This window comes from Sinohyriopsis cumingii, unplaced genomic scaffold (genome assembly GCF_028554795.1).
Source record: "Sinohyriopsis cumingii isolate HCF-2022 unplaced genomic scaffold, ASM2855479v2 utg000160l, whole genome shotgun sequence".
Lineage (NCBI taxonomy): Eukaryota > Metazoa > Mollusca > Bivalvia > Unionida > Unionidae > Sinohyriopsis > Sinohyriopsis cumingii.
This window is the reverse complement of record NW_028315873.1, coordinates 53,114-75,821: the sequence shown is the minus strand read 5'-3', so window position 1 is coordinate 75,821 and position 22,708 is coordinate 53,114. Positions and strand designations below refer to the sequence as shown.

Below are 22,708 nucleotides of genomic sequence, written 5' to 3'. Positions count from 1 at the left end.
TCAGACAGCAGATGAACTTGATTCATTGAACTTCATTAGCGATTGTACAATCAAACAAATGCAACAGTGAAAAAGTGGAACTATGAAAAATCGAGAATGTTAGATTTGCGGAGGATTTATTCCGAATTATTGTCTGCTAATAGAGAATTCATGTCAGTTGCTGTGTCAGGGATGCCCATAGAGCACGCCGTCCAAATGTGAAGTTGCGTCGTGCTGAAAGACATAACACTGTGCCATAATTTATCTTATGTCATGTAAAGAAGCTGCTTAAATTATAGTATTTAAAATTTTCTTCATTTTGTAAGAGCTCAAGAAATTAATTCTGGTTTGAAAGACAAGATGACGGTAAAACTCAGAAGACGTACCTGTACAGTACCGTTGGTGTTTGAGACATCATAAAAAAGGTAACTGCGTTAACTTCGCTTTTTGTTTGGTAATATGTTGGAGATTATCTTTTGCAGATCTTCTTTGAGCTTGGAGTAACTTTTACATTCTAAACTTTTTTAGTTGCACTTATCTGCCTAACATGTATTGCTGGGATATCATATAGAATATGATGTCAGTATAATGGTACTATATTTTAAATATTTGAATGATAAATTACTGATAAATGATATAATGATAAACTACAAAATAAATAATTTGCCCATTATCCCAAATATGTTAATTAAAACAAACAATGAATGTAAATTCAGATATAATGAGCAGTTGTAAGAAGTCAGAAATAACATTTTATCAATTGAACCAGTTATGTGTTATCATCATCAATTGTAAAATAAACACATGGAGACAAGTATGCTTAAATTCTAAAATGAACATACACACACACACACACACACACACACACACACACATATATATGGTATTTTAATCTAATACAGAAAAGGTGACTGATATATGCAGACCAATAATTTTTTTTATTTTTCAGATACAAATTAAAAAGCCTTATTCTGAGAGTTCCACCTGCAACATTCATGATGGGAAAGGGCCACTAATTAAGAGCTGACATATGTGGAAGAAAAATACCATCCATGTTGAAAAGGGCTAGAGGTAATGTGAGAAAACATAATTTATCAATCTGAATTAACATTATTGTTGCTATTTTATCTCAAGTGGTCAAAAGGCTAAGTGGGTTTATGTAATGGTCCAGAGTGTGTTATTTATTTCACATCCCTTCTGTATTTCAACAGTAAAAAATTAGCTACTTTGGCGTCCATAGTTCTGATCAATTTGTTTATATAAAACTTGGTTTTGGGCTTAAATCAACATCTTGGATAAATCTAATAATGAGCAAAATCCAAGTATATACACGAGCTGATCATGTATAAGATTAGTTGAGTTCTTTTAACCAGCCTAAAAGCCATACTTCCACAATATAGACTAAAATCATTAAGTTGTCCTAGAAGTTTGATGAGTGTTAACCATTAATAATAATAAAGTGATCTTTCACCTGACTGAGCATGTTACCACTGCATGCAGTATTTATACATATAGTGCAGTTTTTACTAAATTTAGAATACATGCTTATATGAATGAGATCTAGATTGAAGAAGTGAAGATGCATACAAATACACGAGGTTATAACCACTACTCCTGACTCAAGTTTGATCATACTTGGCCATTGGGCTTATATAGTCAAGCTTCACAATGTTGCTTATTATGAGTGTGATAAAGGTATGTTAATGAAGTGACCTTGCATCTGATTGGCAGAGTTTCTTCCGACTTGCACAACAGTGTTTATGATCAAATTTAGATCTGACTTGTTTAATTATTTGCTTGTATGTCTGAGGCTGTAAGCAAATTCTATGCATATAATGTGGTGGTTCTACATCTCACTAGCCATTCTTGCTACTGCTCTTAAAACTATTTCTCATTAATTTTAACAGACTTGGTAAATAGATTTATCTCATCACGATATAGCAAAGGAGCAATTTTGTAAAAAAAAAATACTCATTCATATTAAACTCAAATTCTGCATCTGATTGGTTGACCTTGCAAATACTATAAGGGCTCTATTTCTGACAAAAAGAGTATTTTGATCTAATCTTGCAGAAATGCTTATATGATCAAAACATCGAACATATTTGATAACAAATAAGAAATAGTTTTTCATGTAAATTTGATAAACATTGATAAATCGGTTCATATCATTAAAAGCTTGGAAGAGTTTGATTACATGCGAGACCTTCACATATTAATCATGCTTTATTTAGAAAATTATTTTTGTCAGGATTTAGTAAAATAGGTAAAATCAATATGGACTAGTTTTGTTATGTACAGCAACACTAGTTGTTTTCTGAGTACTGAGGGAATTGGAGTAAGGCAAGGGTACATTGCAGTAGGTAACCTGGTTGACTTGATAACAGGATTGTAACACAAACATTTTTATCAGGAGTCTAGCATACATACCATTGATTCACTGCAGATCCTGCCCCCGTTAGTTACCTTTTAATACATAAAGCATTTGGGTTCTTTATGTCACAAATCCCATAGGGAATAAAATTAACATCATAGGTCTCACTGGATAGTTTCGTATTTTGACATACACCTAGTTTTTAAGGTAGAAGGCATGAACCTAATTATCACAAGCCTAGCATTTCTAAATTCACACATAAGCTAAATCTATAATGTGGTTTAGATTTACTTTGAGTTAGGCATGGAAATATGTTGGCTTGTTGGTGACTGCCTGTCACAGTTAGATGAGCATTGGAGATCAAATGCGTAACTTGGTCAGCAAATGAGCTGCCGACCTTTATGTGTGTCTGCTACAGAGGCAAATATAAACAAATCTAGATGGTTGAGGGGTGATGAAAAGTTTGCTAATTTGTTATAGTACTAGTGAACTTTATTCATGCATAAGCCACATACTGATTCTTTTAGCTGCCTTGTCACAAAGAAATATTGAAAATAGCTATTTCTTGTCAAAAATGAATGTAAAATTTAGGAGATGGTGGCAGTGATGGTTCAGTATAGAAACCAATAGCTGCATCAGGAATTAACCTGATTACTGCAGTCAAAATCGCACATGTATGTTTTCTACAGAAATCATTAGTTTGTTTTTGTTAGTATCTTCAGTGTAAAATTATTCTCATTTTTCTGTCATTGGTCATTGTCGGATGAAAATTCACCAGATAAACTGTCCAGTGAGACCATAAAATACACAATTAGAAAATAAAATAAATTTATTCTAGAAAGAAATATTGCATGCAACTCTGTGACACAAATGAAATTAATGAGAAAACACTTAAACAAATGGCTAACATTACTCATCTGGCTTATATAACTTAACAGTTGGCCATTTCACTGTGGAGTAGTCAGGTATATCTAGTGTTGTAAGAACAGAGCCTAAACAGTAATCTCAAAACTTTTATCAAATCAATTGCATACTTAGGTTTGGAAAGTATTACATGGGAATTATGTTAATTTTTAAAGATCAAAATGTACCTGCATGTTTTGACCCTACCAGAACCGAACTAAAAGCTCAAATGTGTGCAGCTGCTTTTGCTCGTCACAAACATAATTGGGAGTATAACTGCTACCCCTACCCTCTAGCACACATTTAAGATCTTTAGAGTTTTTAAATACAGCCTTCTAATTATATAAGTTTCAATACGTTGGTTAATAATTAGTCACATGTGATGACACTTGTAACTAATCAAACCACAGCCACTGAGAGCAGACTAAGCACTGATATTTATATGGTACAGTGGCAATATACAGTCTGTCTGCTGCACAGTTAGTTACCTGCCCATTAAACTGATAACACATGAAACAAACTGGACAATTCTGAAAGCCTTGAATTTGACTTTATTTATCTGTATGGTAGAACAGAACATGAGTTGAAAAGCTTTTAATGAAAGACCTTGATATCAAACCTAATAATAACTGCAGGAGTTATATTATGGATAATTAACAATTCTCTCAGTTTCAATCTGGGCATTCCATCCCATGGGGTTCTAAATGTAAACCAGTGTAACTGATATCCTAATGAACTGTAAAGACCATAGCAGCACAACAGCAGGGGACCAGATATGTCCAGATCCAGGAATCATAGACCAGTTTCAAACTGATAATGAGCCACATAAAAATGACACATCTGCTAGAACTTATGTGATGAAGATAACTTAAACTGCATTATTATTAATCCTCCTCCTCCACATCATCATAATTGAGATGCATCATATCTGTTTTATTGTAAAATATTTTATGCAACATAATTCAGTGAAGACCTTTACTGCCAATTTACCAGTGAACCATTTGTTTCAATGAACATATTTTATGTTGTAACAAGGAGCATCATTTAAACATTATGATACACTTATCATACCTGTATATGAAATCTTAATACTAATACTTATACTTGCAATACTACTACTAATAAAAAAACCTGCACTGATAATTTGATTATGTTCAATTGGACTTGTATCTAAATGATCACCAGCTGTATGAAAAGACATATTTTAATATATAGATATTGGATGGAATACTAGTTACCACAATTGAATAGTCATATGATAAATGATATATTATTATTTTAAACAATTTATATTTGCAGTGAAACATACTTTTACATTATCTTCCCTTAAATTTCATTTATAGAGCAGTATACTCTGCATTCATTAAATTACTGAAATGGTTAATAATACAACAACAAATACTGCAACTTCCAGAACCACAAAAAATCAAAAGATATAAACAAAAACTTCCCTACATGTATCAACAGTTGTCACTTTATAGACAGAACCATGAAGATTTAGGACAGGATGTTAACAAATTAGGTATTCAAGTTAAAAAGAAAAAAATACCAAGTAAGCTTACTACCAAAAAAATCAAACAATAACAGTGAATTTTAGTACATTCCCAGGAAACAGAATAAATAATTTTTCTTAACTTGATCTGATACATCTTAAATCCATAGAAAATGATTCATATTGTATGACTAAATTATTATGTAAACAAAAATTCCATCACTTTTTTCAGATGCAACGTGCATACCCCAACCCATCCTTCTTGATCATAAAGTATACCAGCATTCCACTATAAGATGGGGAGCTGTAGTTGCTCAGTGGTTAGCTTTCTGGACCTGTGAAATAAGGTAGGTTCAAATTCTACCATCGGACCAACCTGGGTTGCTACCATGGTGCGTCCTTGGGCAAGGCACTATACTTAAAGTGCCTTGGCACTAAATAACTTACTTGTGTTGTTTTACCATAAAAAGCCAAACCAAACACAAAACAACAACTTTAAAATATGAGTTTTGTCACTACTAAGTAAAGGAAAATCATACTGAAGAAATGTTTTTGTTAATACAATTTAATGGATCTAAAAATCTCTTTCTTCTGCAGGAGTTTAAAATGATAAATTAAAAAAGGTCATGGTACACATTGCTTTGTTCGTACACATCAGGCTCCGTATCCCATATGCAGCTAAAATTTTCAGTAGAGTCTGAATAAAAAATATTTTAATCTGGATGATAATATTCTTTCTCCATTCATATATTACACCAGCAAGATTGATCCAGATAAGATTACATTTTGCTATAACACTAATGATGAGTATGCCTCTTAACAACTGACAAATGTGGAGAGAATGGAGTTAAAATGAACTTTGATTTCTTTTCAGCCATAACACAAGATGATCATTTATTATGAAAAAAACCTGAATAAAGTTGGAGTTCATAACCATGACAGTCTTGATATAATATAAATTCAATATATTATTGTTGTCTTGAGGTATAGTTCTGTATATTACAATCTCACACAAGATCAGGGTATATTTTAGTACCATACAGTTAATTCAGGATTGTATTAATACCTATTCTGGTGAATGAAAACTGAATAAGATTTACTATTTTGGAACCAGTTGCAATAAAGTTTACTACACAAGAGAAAATATGACTTTACTGTAATATCTAAAATGTAAAATCTGCAAACAGAACACTTGCTTGACTTTACACTTCAACTATATCATAATATTTATTTGAAGTGAATTTATACAAATGGCATTAAATTGGGTTTCAGGCTGGTAATGTCAATGGTCACACTGACTTAGACCCAGGGTGGGCAACCTTGTCACCAATTGCCACAAGTGGCAAATTGGCCATGTAAGTTTGGCTCAGTTGTGGCATCGTATGATGTTTTTCACTTCTCATTCACCACACCTGTGGCTACATTGAACAATAGTTTGCCCACCTCAGACTTAGACAACTAGTAAATTATGAAAGAAAAATGTCATTAAATTATGCTTTTCTGGATTGCTAGATTAATAAGTTATTGTTGACTTGAAGTTAGAATATTATGTCGGTGAAGATAACACTCACAGTGACTTTGACATTTTGAGCTTTTTGTGAAGACATTGGAATTATGTGTATGAAGTGCTAGATTAAGTGTGTGTGTGTGATTTGGATTTGTTACATTACAAAAAAATGTAATGTAATTTAAAAAATTACTAGTTTAAAAAAACCTCAATCATATCATGGATTAAGTAATGATTAAATTGTATTGCAAAGATCAAATCAGCAAGGATAACACTCACAATGACTTGGGTATTCTATATCCCTAAGAACATTTTTGGACCTATACTGTATAAGAAATTGAATCATGTATTGCAGCATAAGAAAAATTTCTCAGGCATGGAATTAGAGTCTTAAATACAGAAAATCAGTACATACAAAATAAACGTGTTAGTATGTGAAGATAATACTCACTTGACAATATAGCCAAGTTCTTATAACAAATGATATAACTATATGTAGTTTGCTTGTAAAATAAGTTAGGAATGAATATTAATTATATAATTTAGAATAGAGAAAAGCACATTAAATTCCATCAATAAATATTTTGTGCTTAAATAAAATCTTAAACAAAAATGTACAAGTCCAAAATATAGTTCTACAATGTGAGACATAGCACATGTTGTTTTTGTTTTAGTGCTATGTCTTACTACCCAAATAATGGCCATGTATATGTGTTCGAATGTCGATTGACATCGGAATGAGTAGTCCAAGTTTCAGGAATAGCTCACACACTTGGCAGCCTATATCGACACTCTTCCACTAATTTATGTGTAATTAATATACTTACAGTGCTGTCTTTATCCTGGTGGAGTGAAAATATGATACTAGCAAATGGACACATTTTCATGTTCCATTGACATACATTTGAATTTGTTGCAATGCAACGGTAGTCGAGGTACGCCAAAGTTTGTTTAAGTAGGTTCATGTGGGGGATATGTTTCTTGAATGAAACGAAACACTGCTTACAGTTCCAATAGGCAAAACATATTTGTATTTGTTTCTTAAAGAATAATGTTTCAGCTTAACCTGATTTTGGCATTCCTGACTTTCATCGCTTTCCAGCCAACTGAAATGTGGGCCAACAAAACTTGAAAACAGGTCTGTTTTTTTTGTGAGAATTTGAATTTATTAGAGAAAAGACATCAAGGTAAGTAAAGTCTGACAAAAACATTATAACTTTACTTTGTAGAAATGCATTGTTATTGGTTACCAGTTGTGTGTGATATTTCTGAAAATTTGACTTTCATTACACTGTTAGTCGACATCAAAATGCTCCACACAGCACCCTTCGTTAGGCAGTAAGACCCATCAGCCCCCCAACATAAATATTGGGTGATGTGTCTTATGTTATCGGACTAGTCCAAAATATTGCTTAAAGTTTCTAAACTATATACAGAACAGTAAGAAACAACTTAAAGAAAATGAATAACTTTTAAAAAAGCTCATAGTAATTGCAATATTAGTTAGAAAGCTGCTGAGCTGTCTTCATACATGCAGCCCACAACACCTTATATACTTATGACATATTGCATAAAGACCCCAGCTTGTTAGAACCTTTAAACAAACATGGGACTTAGTATCGCAAAAGTACATTTAGTAAATCTGCACAATAATTATATTAAAAAAATTACCAACTTAATAGTTTACACATTAGTACCTAATGATTTTATAGCCAAGAAGAAAAAAAGGTGATTTCTCGTGGTACATGCCATGTTTACTGCTGCTGCTCATAGCAAGAGTTCGAAACCTGTGTTAAGCTATGCACTTTTACAGTATGATCGAGATACACCACATGACAAGATTAGTCAGCATGTGTTTGTATCAAGTGAAATAAAACAGAGAAAATCAAAACTTAAACACAGTGACATATAGAAACTTAATATTGGTATAAACACATTGAGAGTAGTGAAGTGGGACGATATAGCGTCAGTGGGACTTACCTTTAAAAACCACCCTGGGACGATATATCGTCAATGGGAAATTTAACATTACGGAAACCCCTGGGATGATATAGCGTCAAGGGGAATTTAACATGGGAATATGGGACTGTTCAGCGTCAAGGGGAATTGAACAGGGTGGGACTGTATAGCGTCAAGGGGAATTTAACATGGGCAAAAAAAAAAAAAAAAAAAAAATCTTGGGCCTGTTGAGCGTCAAGGGGAAATGGAGCAGGGTCGGGACCCTATTTTAATAAGGTCCCGACCTGATGGGTCTATGGAAATGGAACAGGCGAAAATTGAAACAGGGAGGGGTCTCTATTTTTTATTTTTTTAAAAACAAAAAAAATAAAATAAAAAAAGGGTAGGCAGTGAAAGTCAAGATCTTTTCGAGACCTATGAGTGGCCCTGAAAAGGGCATTTGGGTTTATGTTAATATGCCCTTAACATAAAGGGCATCTGTGACTTCTTTTTGCCCTTAGGCTTCACCTGACTGCAGGACCATAGACTAAAACTCTTTTGAGACATCCTTGCCTCTCCACATAGATCCTACGTATCCATAGGCTGGTATCTGTCCTATGGACAACTGTCCACTTGGATCAGACGTACATCGGTATGTCCGTCCTGAACATCATCGAAGACACAAGCGTAGAAGATTGAACGTTGGTCCACATGTTGAGACTCCGAGAACAGGTGAAGGAATGCAGTGAACTGCACTTATTTATAGGGAGAGGAAGGATTGAAACGGATTGAGTTCATTGACCAATCCAAACATGCGTTACAAAATTCAGTCAGCCGACATCCAATCCGAAGAGAGCAGTCTGTGACATCACGTGGTCTATATAGATTTGCTAGCACCTGTGCGCAGTCAATTCATGCGACAGTTTTTCAACATGACGGAAACTCAGAAAACGATAAATTGGGGTGCACCAGCTGTGGAGACTACCCAAGGGAACCCGGACTTACTTTCAGAAGAGGTGAATTGGGATTTTGTGGATTTTCTTACCTCGCAAGAATTTGTTCCGGAACCTTCGTCACCTTCTCCTTCATTACCGCACGTGGAGAAATTTAGACAGAGACAGAAGGAAAAATTGGAGAAATTTATATACAGCAAAAGGAAGCGGAACAAGCTTTTCTCCTACAGTAACAGCAGCAAGAAGAAGAGGTAAGAAAAAAAAAACAAGAAGAAGAAGAAGCAGCAGCAAAGAAACAAGGGTGTGAAAATCAAATGGTCACGGTACTGTTAGACATTTTAACGGAGTTAAGAAGTCTGAAACAAATGTTATCAGACTTCTTTATTACGACCAAAGAGAATACGACCTTCCCAAGCTAAACACTCCAACCCTGTGACTAAGCCTCCCGTGCCACCCTTAGTGATTTCAACCAAATCATCATCATCAACACTACGCAGTCCAGAAGTAGGCCTTGGCCATGGCAAAGGCTTAAGGCAGTTAAAGTTGATTGCTTAAACTCACCCCTACACCAAAAAAGGCCCTTTTCAGGGCCACCCATGTCTATCGAAAAGAGATAGACTTTCAATTGCCAACATCCATTCAAACTAAAAAAAAGCAAAACATTTTACCTCTATAGTACGTGTGTATGAGTGTGTGAGTGTAGGTTCTTATTTTAAAATCAAAACCCAAAGACACTTACCTTTTAATACCTAATTTATTATTTTATAAATATTTACAATCCAATTCACAATTCACAACAGAGCACTTTAAAAAGTTCATAAACTTCTGTCTCATTGTTCACTCTCTCTGTTTTTTGAATTTCTTCACCTTCACAGTCTTTTCCTCCTATTCCTCCTCACTTTCTTCTCTTATTCTTTTCTTCTCCTGTTTCTTTTTCTTCACCTGTTTTCTTCCTCTTCTTCCTCTGAAGAATCCCTCTCTTCTTCTGACTCCTCTTGTTTCTTTTTTGGGCAATCTGGAGACCAATGTCCTTTTTCTTGACAATAATAACAGGTATCTTGACTTTTGTCTTTCCTAACCCCTTTTTTTCTTTTTTGACGGTCTGGACTCTCTGAAGACCAATGCCCTTTCTTCTGACAGATATAGCAAGTATCTTGACTTTTATCTTGAAAGGAAGGAGAGTAATCCCTCGGCTGGTCTGAAGAGAATTTTTGGATGACCCCTCGCAAAGCTCTGATGAAACGTTCGATCAGGGTAGTCTCTTCCATCGTTGAGCTCGGTTTGAGAGTGAAATGAATAGTGAAAGGACAAGACGCATACCCTTTTATATACGCTGGTCTGCTATAAATTAGTCCATGGTGTTTAAACTTTAGTCATTTGACTTTTTGCTATCAAGATGAAACGATCCAATTCATTTGAGAAGAAAGAAGAAGAAAGTAAGAGGCAGAAACGTGCTTTATCGCCTCGTACCAGGGCTGAAGTCTTGGCACAAATTCATGCCAGTGATTTTGAAGAGGACATGAGTGATCCAGAATCCAAACTCTGTAAACAAACTTCACCACCTTTAGTCAACCCTGAAAAGTACTATTCAATTCAAGAGACGGAAAGCGTCCCTCTAGAAAATTTAGAACTATGGCTTACAAATACACGGTGAAGTTTAAAGATTTCAGGTCCGAAGTACTGTTAGAGAAAGCAGAAGGGTTCATCACCGAGATGTGGATCAAAATGCTCAGCATGTTTGGCCTCTCCACCCTGTCTGAGCGAAGGACAAGAACGAGTGCAAGGTTCACAGAAGAAATGTGCTTGTCAGCTGCTGAGATTGTGCCCTACCTGTGGACAAGGCATACTTACCAATAATGCCAAGGCACACCTATGTCGAGGAAAGAAAAAATGTCACATTTGCTGCCACATCGTGGACTTGGAACACGAATGCTACGTGCAAAAATACCAACCCCAACCAGAGAAAGAGATCGGTCACAAGAAGAAAGGCAATTTCATCTTTTTCGATTTTGAATGCATGCAAGAGACCGGTATTCACATTCCTAATTTCTGCGTGGCTCGTCGAGCGTGCGAGAAGTGCATTCAAGAACCTATTTTCAGTCATTGCCCTCACTGCAGCAAGATTCTTGGAGGACATGAAAAAGTCTTTCGAGGACCGAACACGCTAGCCGATTTCGCTCGATGGGTCTTACACCCCATCGACAAGACGTGGAGCCAAGAGGACATCGAACGTTACGGAGATTGTCATCGTCATGCCACAGTGATGGCTCACAATTTCTCCGGATACGATGGACAGTTTCTTCACAGATACTATACAGAACATGGCACCGAACGTCTTAAAGTCACTTTGAACAGAGCCAAAATCATTTTCATGCAAGTGGGACAAGTACAGTTTAAAGATTCAATGAGTTACTTAGCCATGCCTTTGAGTCGAATGCCTAAAACGTTTGGAATGACAGAAATGGCTAAAGGGTACTTTCCACACTTTTTCAATACGGAAGCCAATCAACACACCGTTCTACCCCATTTGCCTGAGACTCACTATTACGACCCTGACAACATGTGTACTGAACAACGAGAAGCTTTCTACGCTTGGTACCAGGCTCACGCCTCTGACCCTTTCGACTTTCAGGAAGAAATGCTAAAGTATTGTCGTTCCGACGTGGACATTTTATGGTGTTGCTGTGGAAAATTTCGAGAACTGTTCATGAAACACGGAGGGGTCGATCCTTTGAAAGAAGCTTGCACCATTGCCAAAGCGTGTTCCTTAGTGTACCAGCAACGATTCATGCCTGAAACCACCATGGCTGTCATCAGTCCTCAAATGACCAACTATGTCAAACATCAATACTCGGTCAAAGCCCTGCGCTGGTTACATTACTTGTGCGACAAGGAAGACAAATGGATTCAGCATGCCCGCAACGGAGGGGGCGAAAAGACCATCAGAATGCATTCGGTCGATGGTTGGGACTTAGAAAACCACAAGATTGTGTACGAGTTTAAAGGTTGCTTATATCATGGATGCCCCATCTGTTACCCTGACTGTGGCACTAAAAATCAGTTTTTACAACGAACCATGGAAGACTTGTACCAGGCCACATGTCAGCGATGCCTAAAGTTAGAACACGAAGGATACGAAGTGGTGGAAATGTGGGAACACGAGTACGATCACCGTTTGAAAACCGATCCCGAGTTTAAATGCCTCGTGGAAAGTTACTAGTTCATGGAGCCCCTGAACCCGAGGGATAGTTTGTATGGAGGAAGGACCAATGCCACCAGTTTGCTGTACCAAGCCGACGAAGAGAAAGGAGAAGAAATCAAATACTTGGACGTGTGTTCACTGTATCCCTACGTGCGCAAATATTGTCGCTTTCCTGCAGGGCACCCACAATTGTTGGCGGAACACATCGACCTGAGAAACATTCGACAATACGAAGGCTTGATCAAATGTAAAGTTTTGGCTCCCACTGACTTGTACCATCCCGTTCTACCTTACCATTGCCAAGACAAACTGATGTTTCCTTTGTGCCATACTTGTGCTGAAACGTGCAACCAAGACCAGCCTTGTCAGCACACCCAGGAAGAACGGGCTTTGACGGGGACGTGGGTCAGCGTAGAATTGTTCAAAGCTCTGGACATGGGATACCAACTGTTAGAAGTGTACGAAATTTGTCACTTTCCCAAGACAGAACAATACCACAAGGGTGACCCCACTCAGAAAGGCATTTTGGCAGACTACGTGGATGCCTTTTTGAAACTAAAGCAAGAAGCCAGTGGTTATCCGTCCTGGTGTCACACTCCTGAAGACCAAAAGACATTCAAAGAGAAATACTGGGCACAAGAAGGCATTACTTTAGATCACATCAAGAAAAACGAAGGCAGGCGATCGTTTGCCAAAGTGATGTTAAATTGCTTGTGGGGTAAAATGGCACAACGACCGTGTTTACCCAAGATGGAATATTTGACAGAACCTTCCTGCTACTTCCAGATGATTCACGACAAAACTAAATTCATCAAACACGTGGACGTCGTTCGCGAAGATTTGATCTTAGTCAATTACGAAGAAGATCTGGACTTTGTAGAAGCCGACCCTTTTGGAAATGTCATCATTGTGGCTTACGTGACAGCTCATGCTCGCTTAAAACTGTACGAAGCTTTAGAACTGTTAGGGGAAAGCGTCCTGTACTTTGACACGGACAGTTGCATCTACATCGATCACCCTAGTCAACAGCATTCTAACATCGAAGGAGACCGTTTAGGAGCCTGGACAGACGAGCATTCTGACGACAAGATTCTAAGTTTCGCCAGTGGCGGTCTTAAAAATTACGGCTACGAATACTGGGACAAACAAGGAGAAGTGCACACGAAGTGTAAAGTGAAAGGATTGACTCTGAATTATCGTACCAGTCGAGTGGTGAACTTTGGCGTATTGAAAGAAGCTTTGCAGTCTAGAGAAGATGAACACTTTAAAGTGACCACCTATCAATCGAACAAGATTGTACGTTTACCCACTCACCACATCGTCAGTCGACCCTTGGAAAAAGTCTGTCAAATCGTGTATCAGAAGCAAGTGCGGCTTCCCAATCACTTTACATTGCCATATGGACATGTCGGTATAAAACATTGGTTGGAAGTGGATAGCCACTCACCAGAAGCATGACTTCGCCACAGCAAGAATCAAGTGAGAAACCTGATGAGAACTCCAAGTTCAAACCCTATCATTTTCCAGTCTTCTTACCTGACTATTGTGATTGTGCCCGTCAATTGGACACGTTTCAAAAATGGCCTATGGATAGGGAAGGATTACCTTCTTCGCATGTTTTAGCTAGAACAGGATTTGTCTACTTGGGACCTGAGTCAGGATTGGGTTATGAAGTACAGTGTTTCGCTTGTGGACTGAAGTTACGAATGGATCTATATATCTGTAAAGGTTCAGCTATTCTGGAACATACTCGATGGCCTTTGCACTGCCCTTACCTTTCTATGGCCTTTCCACCCATTACACTACGGTACAATTATGACGGTACCTTAGAGACGGTACCTTCCAAAACTAGACATAAAAAAGGAACGATGTACAAGCTTGAGACTGCATTGCGACTAGTATAAAAAGGGGCTATGGTCAAGATCGATAGGTCATTGTGACTACCAAGACCAAGCGAACAAGATGAATACTTTCAGAGAAACGCAAAATAAGTTCAGAAAGGCACAATTCAAGTTTGGGGCTTCTGAAGTGGAATGCGATTGTGAGCCTTGCAATGGGAACGATGCTGTATGCTGTGACCTTAGCGATGCTGTAAAGCATCATGTTCTCACTACCCCTATCATGGAAAGTGATGCTGTGCGTGTCAAACCTGAGGGATGCGAAAGCGATGCCTCTCGTCCTCTTGGACACTTTACTGGGTTTCGTTTTAAATATGGATGTTCACCTTCACGTCTACCCCCCTACGGATGTCATCCAGCCCTGAGCAAACTCCTGTCCATGTCACCCAACCCCCATCGAAACGAACCTGTGAAAGACGAATATTCGTTCCCTGTGTGTTTGTCGGAATACTGCGACTTTGAAAATTGTCTTCAATCGTTCAAAGGAAAATGGCCTAAGTATCTGGGAGGACCGATCCCCGAAGAATTAGCCAGAGCTGGATTTTTCTACTTGACGAAGGGGATAAAGTCAAGTGCTTCAGTTGCGGTGTGTCACTTCACCACTGGGAACCACAAGATTCGGCCTATCTAGAACATGCTCGTTGGTCACCGAATTGTCATTACTTACCCTTAGTGGGACCGAGACATTGAAGTAACTTACCATGTCGTTGAAGAAGAAACCAGATTGGTTAGGAGTCAAATGTTGGACATCACCGAGACCAGTATTTAAACTTCATTTCAAAAACTATATTGAATCATTACCTAAAGAACTGCAAGAGAAGATTTACAAGGAAGTTTGGCAGGGGCTTGCCCGAGTGAAATCTCAATGGGTAACTGTAGAACTTTTATTCCGAGAAATTCACAAGAGATAAGTGAAAAAAGTAAACCAATGTGTTAGATTTATCTGGGTCAAGGGTGCATTCATACTATTATATCGCTTTAGACCGTTTACATCAAAAGAGTTCGATGAGATTCTTGAACGTTACCCTGAATGGCAGTGATCTGAAATTACTCACTATGTGGATTACTTTTGCTCTAGGAGAAGATTGTGAATTGTACGTTTTAAGTGATGATCTAGGTAATATAAGATTTTAGTCATAGGGGATGTTTTCCTTCACGTCCGCGCTTTAACTATAAGAACCCACAGTATTCATCGTTCAGACCGTGTGATCGACGAGAGAATCTAATCCGAAACCGGCTAAGCAATGAAATCATCTAAATTACACTAATAAATACTTACATAATATATATATATATATATATATATATATATATATATATATATATATATATATATATATATATATAAAATTTGGACCAATGGTGAAGACAAGGATTCGGTCTCCCCGAACTCTCCATTTATGAGAGGCGAGTGTGATCGACGAGGGAATCTAATCCGAATCTAGCCAAAAGTATTACAAAATAAATACACTCACAAAACACTCACAAAACAAGTACCAAATTCTGAACAATAGAAAAACTCATTTTATCAAAACTAGCCCACTGACTGATAAAACTCTACAAACAAATATCATTAAATTAAAAAACACCTAGTTCAAATACCAGGAAGAAATATACAGGGGGTGGGTGGTGGGAAAAACAAAACAAACCTTCTCCACTTCTCCTAACTTAATACTCACCTAACACCCTAACTAACAGCTCCAAAAGTCTATCTTCTACATAGGTGACAGCTAAGACAAAAACTAGATATAACCATATAGTCCCAAAATAGAACGTATAAGGTGGTCACAAGAATAGACCATCAGGGATCCCCCGTATTAAGACCCTAAACTTACACATATAAGGTAGTTGAAAAAACCCAACGACTATCAGGCCCGGCAGCACAATGCTACAAATATAACAAATATATAGAATACCACCCCAAAAATTACTTGTATAAGGTAGTCAAAAAAACCCAGTGACTATCAGGGCCAGCAGCACAAGGCTGCAACCAAAATTTACAACTAGATAATTAGGACCCAAAAACAATTACTAAGTAAGATGGAAAAAACACCAACTCCATCCAGGGCCAGCAGCACAAGGCTGCAAAACCAATCGACAAATGCTGTCACCTAAAAGCTAACATCGACCTCAATAGACTCTATCTCTTTTAAAAACAGCACAGAGTTTTTATGATTCAAAATTCCAAAGACGGAAATTTAGAACAAAAATACCGTGGATCGGAAAAACCCTGCTAACTTGTGGCAAGACAACTCCGCCCGAGCCTGACCACTTTCGCCCTTTGCGACGGACAGACATCAAAACACATACGTGCAGTGCACGCATCATAAATTAAAAATACGGACTAGATCGGGTCCAATCCCACTAGTCGCTAATCAATGCAAATAAATGACAGAGTGCGTGCTGGGTCCAATCCCACTCAAACAAAACATAGGCCTTACAATCAGATCGATGTGTACACAAAAGTACCTTGACCTGACGGCCCAATCAATTAGTGTTCTGTGAACACAGAAATGCCTGGAGGAAGTGACTCCATTCCTTCCTCCAAGGAGTAATCAATTAGGTGCCTGTGGCACCATAAACCAGTGCTACATGCTCAATGCGAAGCGCACGCCACTATAATTCAACTCAACAACAACAACAATCGTTCAGACCATTCCACGGAATAAACAAAGAAGATGGAGGTGACAAAATTATTCACTCTATTAAGAGATATCTATTTTTGGATAATGGATGTTGAATATGTTGTAGGTAGAATAGAAAAGGAATGGAGTGATGGAAATAGGCAAGACTTGTTAACTATTCAAGTCAAAGGACTAAAGGTGGCCGGAGATCTCATCGCAGGGATGATAGAAGAAGAAGTCAACAAGTCAAGAGGATTTACTGACCCACCTTATGTCAGAGTGGGAAGTTTGAAGGAAGCACTGGACCATGTCATCCAAGTCGGGTCCTTCCTAGAAAAAGTATTGTATTGGATGGAGTGGCGATACGTAAAATGGGGGTTCGACCAGTTGACAAAAACGGAAGAAGTAATGAGGAAAGTGCTGACGGAAGAGGTAAAGAACATCAAAGAAAGGTGGTCTAAGGAAAGAAAAGAAGAAGAAAATAGAAAGAGAAAAGAAAACTTTGAGAAACTCAACAATAACTGGATAAGAATACAGGAGAAATTCCGAGCGACAGGTCATCCTGACTGGATGCCTGAGTCAGAAATAAAGAAGAAGATGACAGGAATATTGGTAAAAGTTAGAAGATGGTTGAAGAAGTGGAAGAGTTAGAAGAAGAAGAAACCCAAAGGCCCTTTTCAGGGCCACTCATAGGTCTCGAAAAGATCATTGCCTACCCATTTTTTTTATGTTTTAAAAAAATAAAAAATAGAGACCCCTCCCTGTTTCAATTTTCGCCTGTTCCATTTCCATAGACCCATCAGGTCGGGACCTTATTAAAATAGGGTCCCGACCCTGTTCCATTTCCCCTTGATGCTCAACAGGCCCAAGATTTTTTTTTTTTTTTTTTTTGCCCATGTTAAATTCCCCTTGACGCTATACAGTCCCACCCTGTTAAATTCCCCTTGACGCTAAACAGTCCCATATTCCCATGTTAAATTCCCCTTGACGCTATATCGTCCCAGGGGTTTCCATACTGTTAAATTTCCCATTGACGCTATGTCGTCCCAGGGTGGTTTTTAATGGTAAGTCCCATTGACGCTATATCGTCCCACTTCACTACTATTGAGTATATATTTATAAACCTGAAATGGTTAATTAAAAATAGTTATTAGTCAAATTATCAAGGATGCCAGTTACTAGCTTTGATACTCTGTTTTTGTTAACTGAAAACATGTAGACTCAAGCCACATCTATAATGATAATTTCTGGCACTTTCAAGGCTGATATAGCCCTTTAATTAAAACCTGCAAAAATTTTTGACAATTTTATCTGCACACATTGCTGTACATTTTATACACATCTGACTTGCCAGTATTTCTCCCAGCCATTGAGCTACCATTGGCAGAAAAGATCTTTTTGCGAAAAATATTTCCAAATCAAATCCTGTTTGGTTACTTGTAAATCGACATGGAATAGCACAACCCTAGCACAAATATTACTACCCCTACTTCGTGGAGACATTGAGGCTATGACATTGTAGCTACTCAACCTTCTGTCCTATGACCATTTTGAATTTTGCGCTAGATATGGCTGTTACCAAATACCGGTGTCTAAACAGTACATAGGTGCTTTTTGGAAAGATTTGCATGCAGTAAGATTGCACATCAGATCCACAATATTTCCATCAATATTAACACAGATTGGGGGGGGGGGGCATTGAAATTGTTTCTACATATTTAAACAGGTTTTCAAAGAATTGTTGCTTTTTGTTTTTATTAGCAGGTATTTATACATTTATAAAATGAGTGTCCTCTATCACAATATGTATCAATCTTCCTGCAAAAAAGTTTCCCTTGTTTTTTTGCTCCCAAGTTACTCCCATTTTATTCTTGATAAAAGTAGCTACCCCTCCCCTTACATCTCCTTATAATCATTCACAATTATAACCCCATTTAATTTTCCCTCACATAAAGTTATTAGTTCTTTAGTCAACTTTTTATGTGTTTCTTGTATGAAAATCATATCATAATTTGTCTTGTTGTTTAGTTTAATTATTTTTCCCTATTCATTCAGTTTAAATTTGCTGAGGCTATATGGAAGTTTTTTATATCCATTTTCGCCTCTCCACCAGGTTGTCGCATTTTTGGTTATACATTAAGTATTATTAGTTTTTATTTAGAATTGAAATATCACCTAGGGGATCAAATATTAATTTATTAGTCAACATGTAGACCCACTCCATGACCTTCTTGAATCTGCAACCCAGAAATTCCGATTAACTTTGCATCTTTTAGAATCATACAATACATTATATAAAATATGGTAATGTATACCTTAAAACAATACTGCATTTTAATCCAAGTTTCCAATTTTGCAAGAAGTTGTCCCACACATGCAAAATCATCTGCTACCCAATATGTAAACATGTCGCCAGAACATACATTCTCAAAAAATTCCCCAGCGTATAGTCTGTTTCTAAATTCTTTAGTAATTTTCCCCCATCAACAAGACGTAAACACATTGCATCCTATTTCATTGTTGTTTCTCTTCCACATAATAGCTTATTTTTTATAAAATGTTAAACTTTACTAATCTTTTTTCAAGATCACTTTAGTTTGCAAAACTATATCTTGTCATTTATTGGCATTCTACATTGAATTTTGTAAACTAGCTATAAACCTGACCTAATTACTCAACTTAACTGCTGACAGAAACAGTCTACAGTAAATGTATTTCATTTCTATAGCTCGATGGATAAACATTACATCTTTTCAAAGCTGTGCACAGAATAGGCCGACATATCACGAGTCAGGAAAACATGGGGGTGGTATCCCCTGTGTCCAAAATTAATATCATTTTTAATAGAATATTCTAGTGACAGTTGCCTCTTTTCAAATGGTAAGCATTGCTTTATTTTATTTTCGTCAATCTGTCAAATTCGGTATGCATTTTGCTTTAATATTTGAGATGGAAACCTTAGGTGCATAGAAATGTCAGACAGCATTGTACATCATGGATGGTGTCCAACATACTTTTATGATCAGAAAACAAAATCCCATTGTTTTAGTTATAGCCACTGATTTAAAAAATATTCATCCAAGCTAAATATAATAATAATAATAATAATGAGGACTTTGTATAGCGCCTAATCTTTAGAAGTTCTAAGCGCTTTGCAACATTCGACAACATAAAAACATACACAATGATATGATTAAAAAAACATGCTGAGAATATTTAAGGTAGTTAACATTATTAAGTCTTTAAGTTTGTTTTTGCAGTCAGAATAAGTAGTTTTGAGAGCACTCTTGAATGGGATCACTGAGTCTTTGTGTCTAAATTCATTGGGCAATTCATTCCATGTTGCTGGGCCCTGGTATGCAAAAGAATGCTGTCCATATGACTTTGTTTTCATAGTGAGAATAATGAGTATATGATTGTCAGAAGAGGAGCGTAAGTATCTTGCTTGTGTGTACACATAGGTGAGGTCGGATAGGTATGTTGGACTAGAGTCTGTCAGTGAAACGTAGCACAGAGAACACATTTTGTGTTTGATTCTGGATCGAATGGATAGCCAGTGTTGGGTACAGAGCAGTGGGGAGGTGTGCTCTGATTGTGGTATGCTAAGTATGATCCAAGCAGCTATGTTTTGAACTTTTTGAAGTCTCTGCAGTAGATATTAAGATGAACCAGACAGAACTGAGTTTCCATAGTCCAGTCTTGAAAGTAGTAATGAACACACAAGTGTTTTAGTGGCATCAACTGAAAGATATCTGAGAATGGAGCTGATGCGTCTCAACTCAAGATATGCAGCCTTGCATATGTTCATGACATGTTGGTGCAATGTGAGAGTACTGTCCATAGTAACACTTAGGTTTTGTACTGATTGTGTGAATTTAATATTGATGTTGCTGATATTTATTGTGTGAGGTAAAGGATGTGAATGAGAAAGTCTTTGTGTTGTGATCAGAATGGCATCAGTTTTGTCATCATTCATCTCCAGCTTTTTACAAGTCATCCTTGATTTCACATCAGAAATGCACATCTCTACACCTTGGATGGTAGCATCAACATCATTTGGGAGGATAGATTTGTATATTTGTGTGTCATCAGTGTACAATTGGTGAGACATTGGATGATGATCTGTGACACTTGAGAGCAGCTGAGTGTACAGAATGTAGAGAACAGATCCAAGACCAGACCCCTGTGGAACACCACAACATAGATCAGCTGGGCTGGAGTGTAATCTATTTGCAGACACAATTTGTGTCCTGTGGCAAGGGCGATATGCAGATTGTACATTGCTAAAAAGACTGTTTGAATTCAGACAAGATACAAGCTGGGATCGAACAACCTTTTCAAAGATTTTTTTTATGAATTGGAGATTAGAAACCAGGCAGTATTTCTTTAAATCATTATGGTGTAATGTTAGTTTCTTCAGCAGAGGTTTTACAATGGGAGTTTTGAAAAATGATGGAAATTATGCTGATGAGAGAGAGGTATTAATAACATCAGTTAGTGAAGGCAATACTGGCTCTAAGCACTGAAGCAGCAGTAATGTTGGAATTGGATCAAGTTCACATGACTTTGGTGCACTCTAGGATGATTACTTAAGAATGCATTTATTGGTGGTGAGAGACTAAATACATGACTTGATACTTGTGTTTAGCATTAATTGGAAAGCTGAAGATTAGTAATCTTTTGACATACATATCTTAATTGTACCATTTAATTTGCAAAATTCAATGTAATTTGCATTGGTAAAATGTGTAGCACAAGAAAAGTCATTATGAATCAGAGATAAATCATATCTTTGTTTTGTCTGGAGCTTGACTAATTTATTGCACATTTCTGTACACTATTTTGTCTTTGATCCAGGATTATTCACTGCATTCGGATGCATTTCATGGTGAAATTTCACCAGCTGGATTTAAAAGTGGTGAATATTGCTAGCGATTGTTCTGCAAACCCTGTATGTCACAAGGAGTCAGTGTATTCAAGGACTCATACAGTATTTACAAGTTCTCATTGATATTTCAGATGAAAATGAAGAACTGAAAAAAAGATGAAAATCTCAAGTGGAAACCTTTCTGGTCAGCCATCTCATCCAAAACCTCCTGAAATGGAGAGTATTTTGCAGACTCCAAGATTTCCTCTTATCCTGCTGGTATGTTCTATTTAGTTTATCTGGTCTCTTTTTATCAGTTGCTTGTATACCATGCCACAATTGGAAATTCCTTATCAAAAGTATGTATAAATTTCATCATTTTTCTGTCTGTTTAATAAGATGTGTTTAAGAGTATTTACTTACTCATGATGCTGTATATATGAGATTAGATGTTTTGTTAAAAAAGAATGCATTTTGTGATATATTGTATCACTGCCTTATATACAGTGGTCATTGCAACCAGTATGCATTTTGTTTACATGCCAAACAATCCAGTCTGATTTCTTTGTTTCTGTTTTACTGCAATTAAGGACTAGTGATTATTTTTATACATTTAGATGCATCCAGAAGGACAACACCATCACCATCCCCATCCACTCTGGAGTGGAGAATATAAAGATTTCTCTCTGCCAGTTCCTCTGCAAGTAGTAAGTATTGAGGATGGAAAAAAATGTACATTATAGAATAATGAAACAAATACTACAGGTGTTGACTTCTGTATAATCTCTTATTTCATTTACAGCTCACTAAGTACGAGTAAGTCAATTATACACTGTATTCATGAATTTAATTCTCATCTAAGGTAGTAGAACTGTTTTATGTTTGACAGAATGTTGGGTAATTTGTGGCAGTACACTAAAAACACATTTTGTAGCATTTAAAAATGTTTATGTTCAATGCACGTAAAACTT

General features: G+C 36.9%; 1 long non-coding RNA gene across 1 annotated transcript; it reads left to right on the top strand.

Annotated features, from left to right (window-relative positions):
- LOC149774613 (uncharacterized) lies at positions 1-22,708 on the top strand. The gene is made up of 5 exons (XR_016416738.1): positions 1-404; positions 929-1,050; positions 4,981-5,095; positions 21,890-22,016; positions 22,355-22,708. It is a non-coding gene; the product is annotated as an uncharacterized LOC149774613 (long non-coding RNA).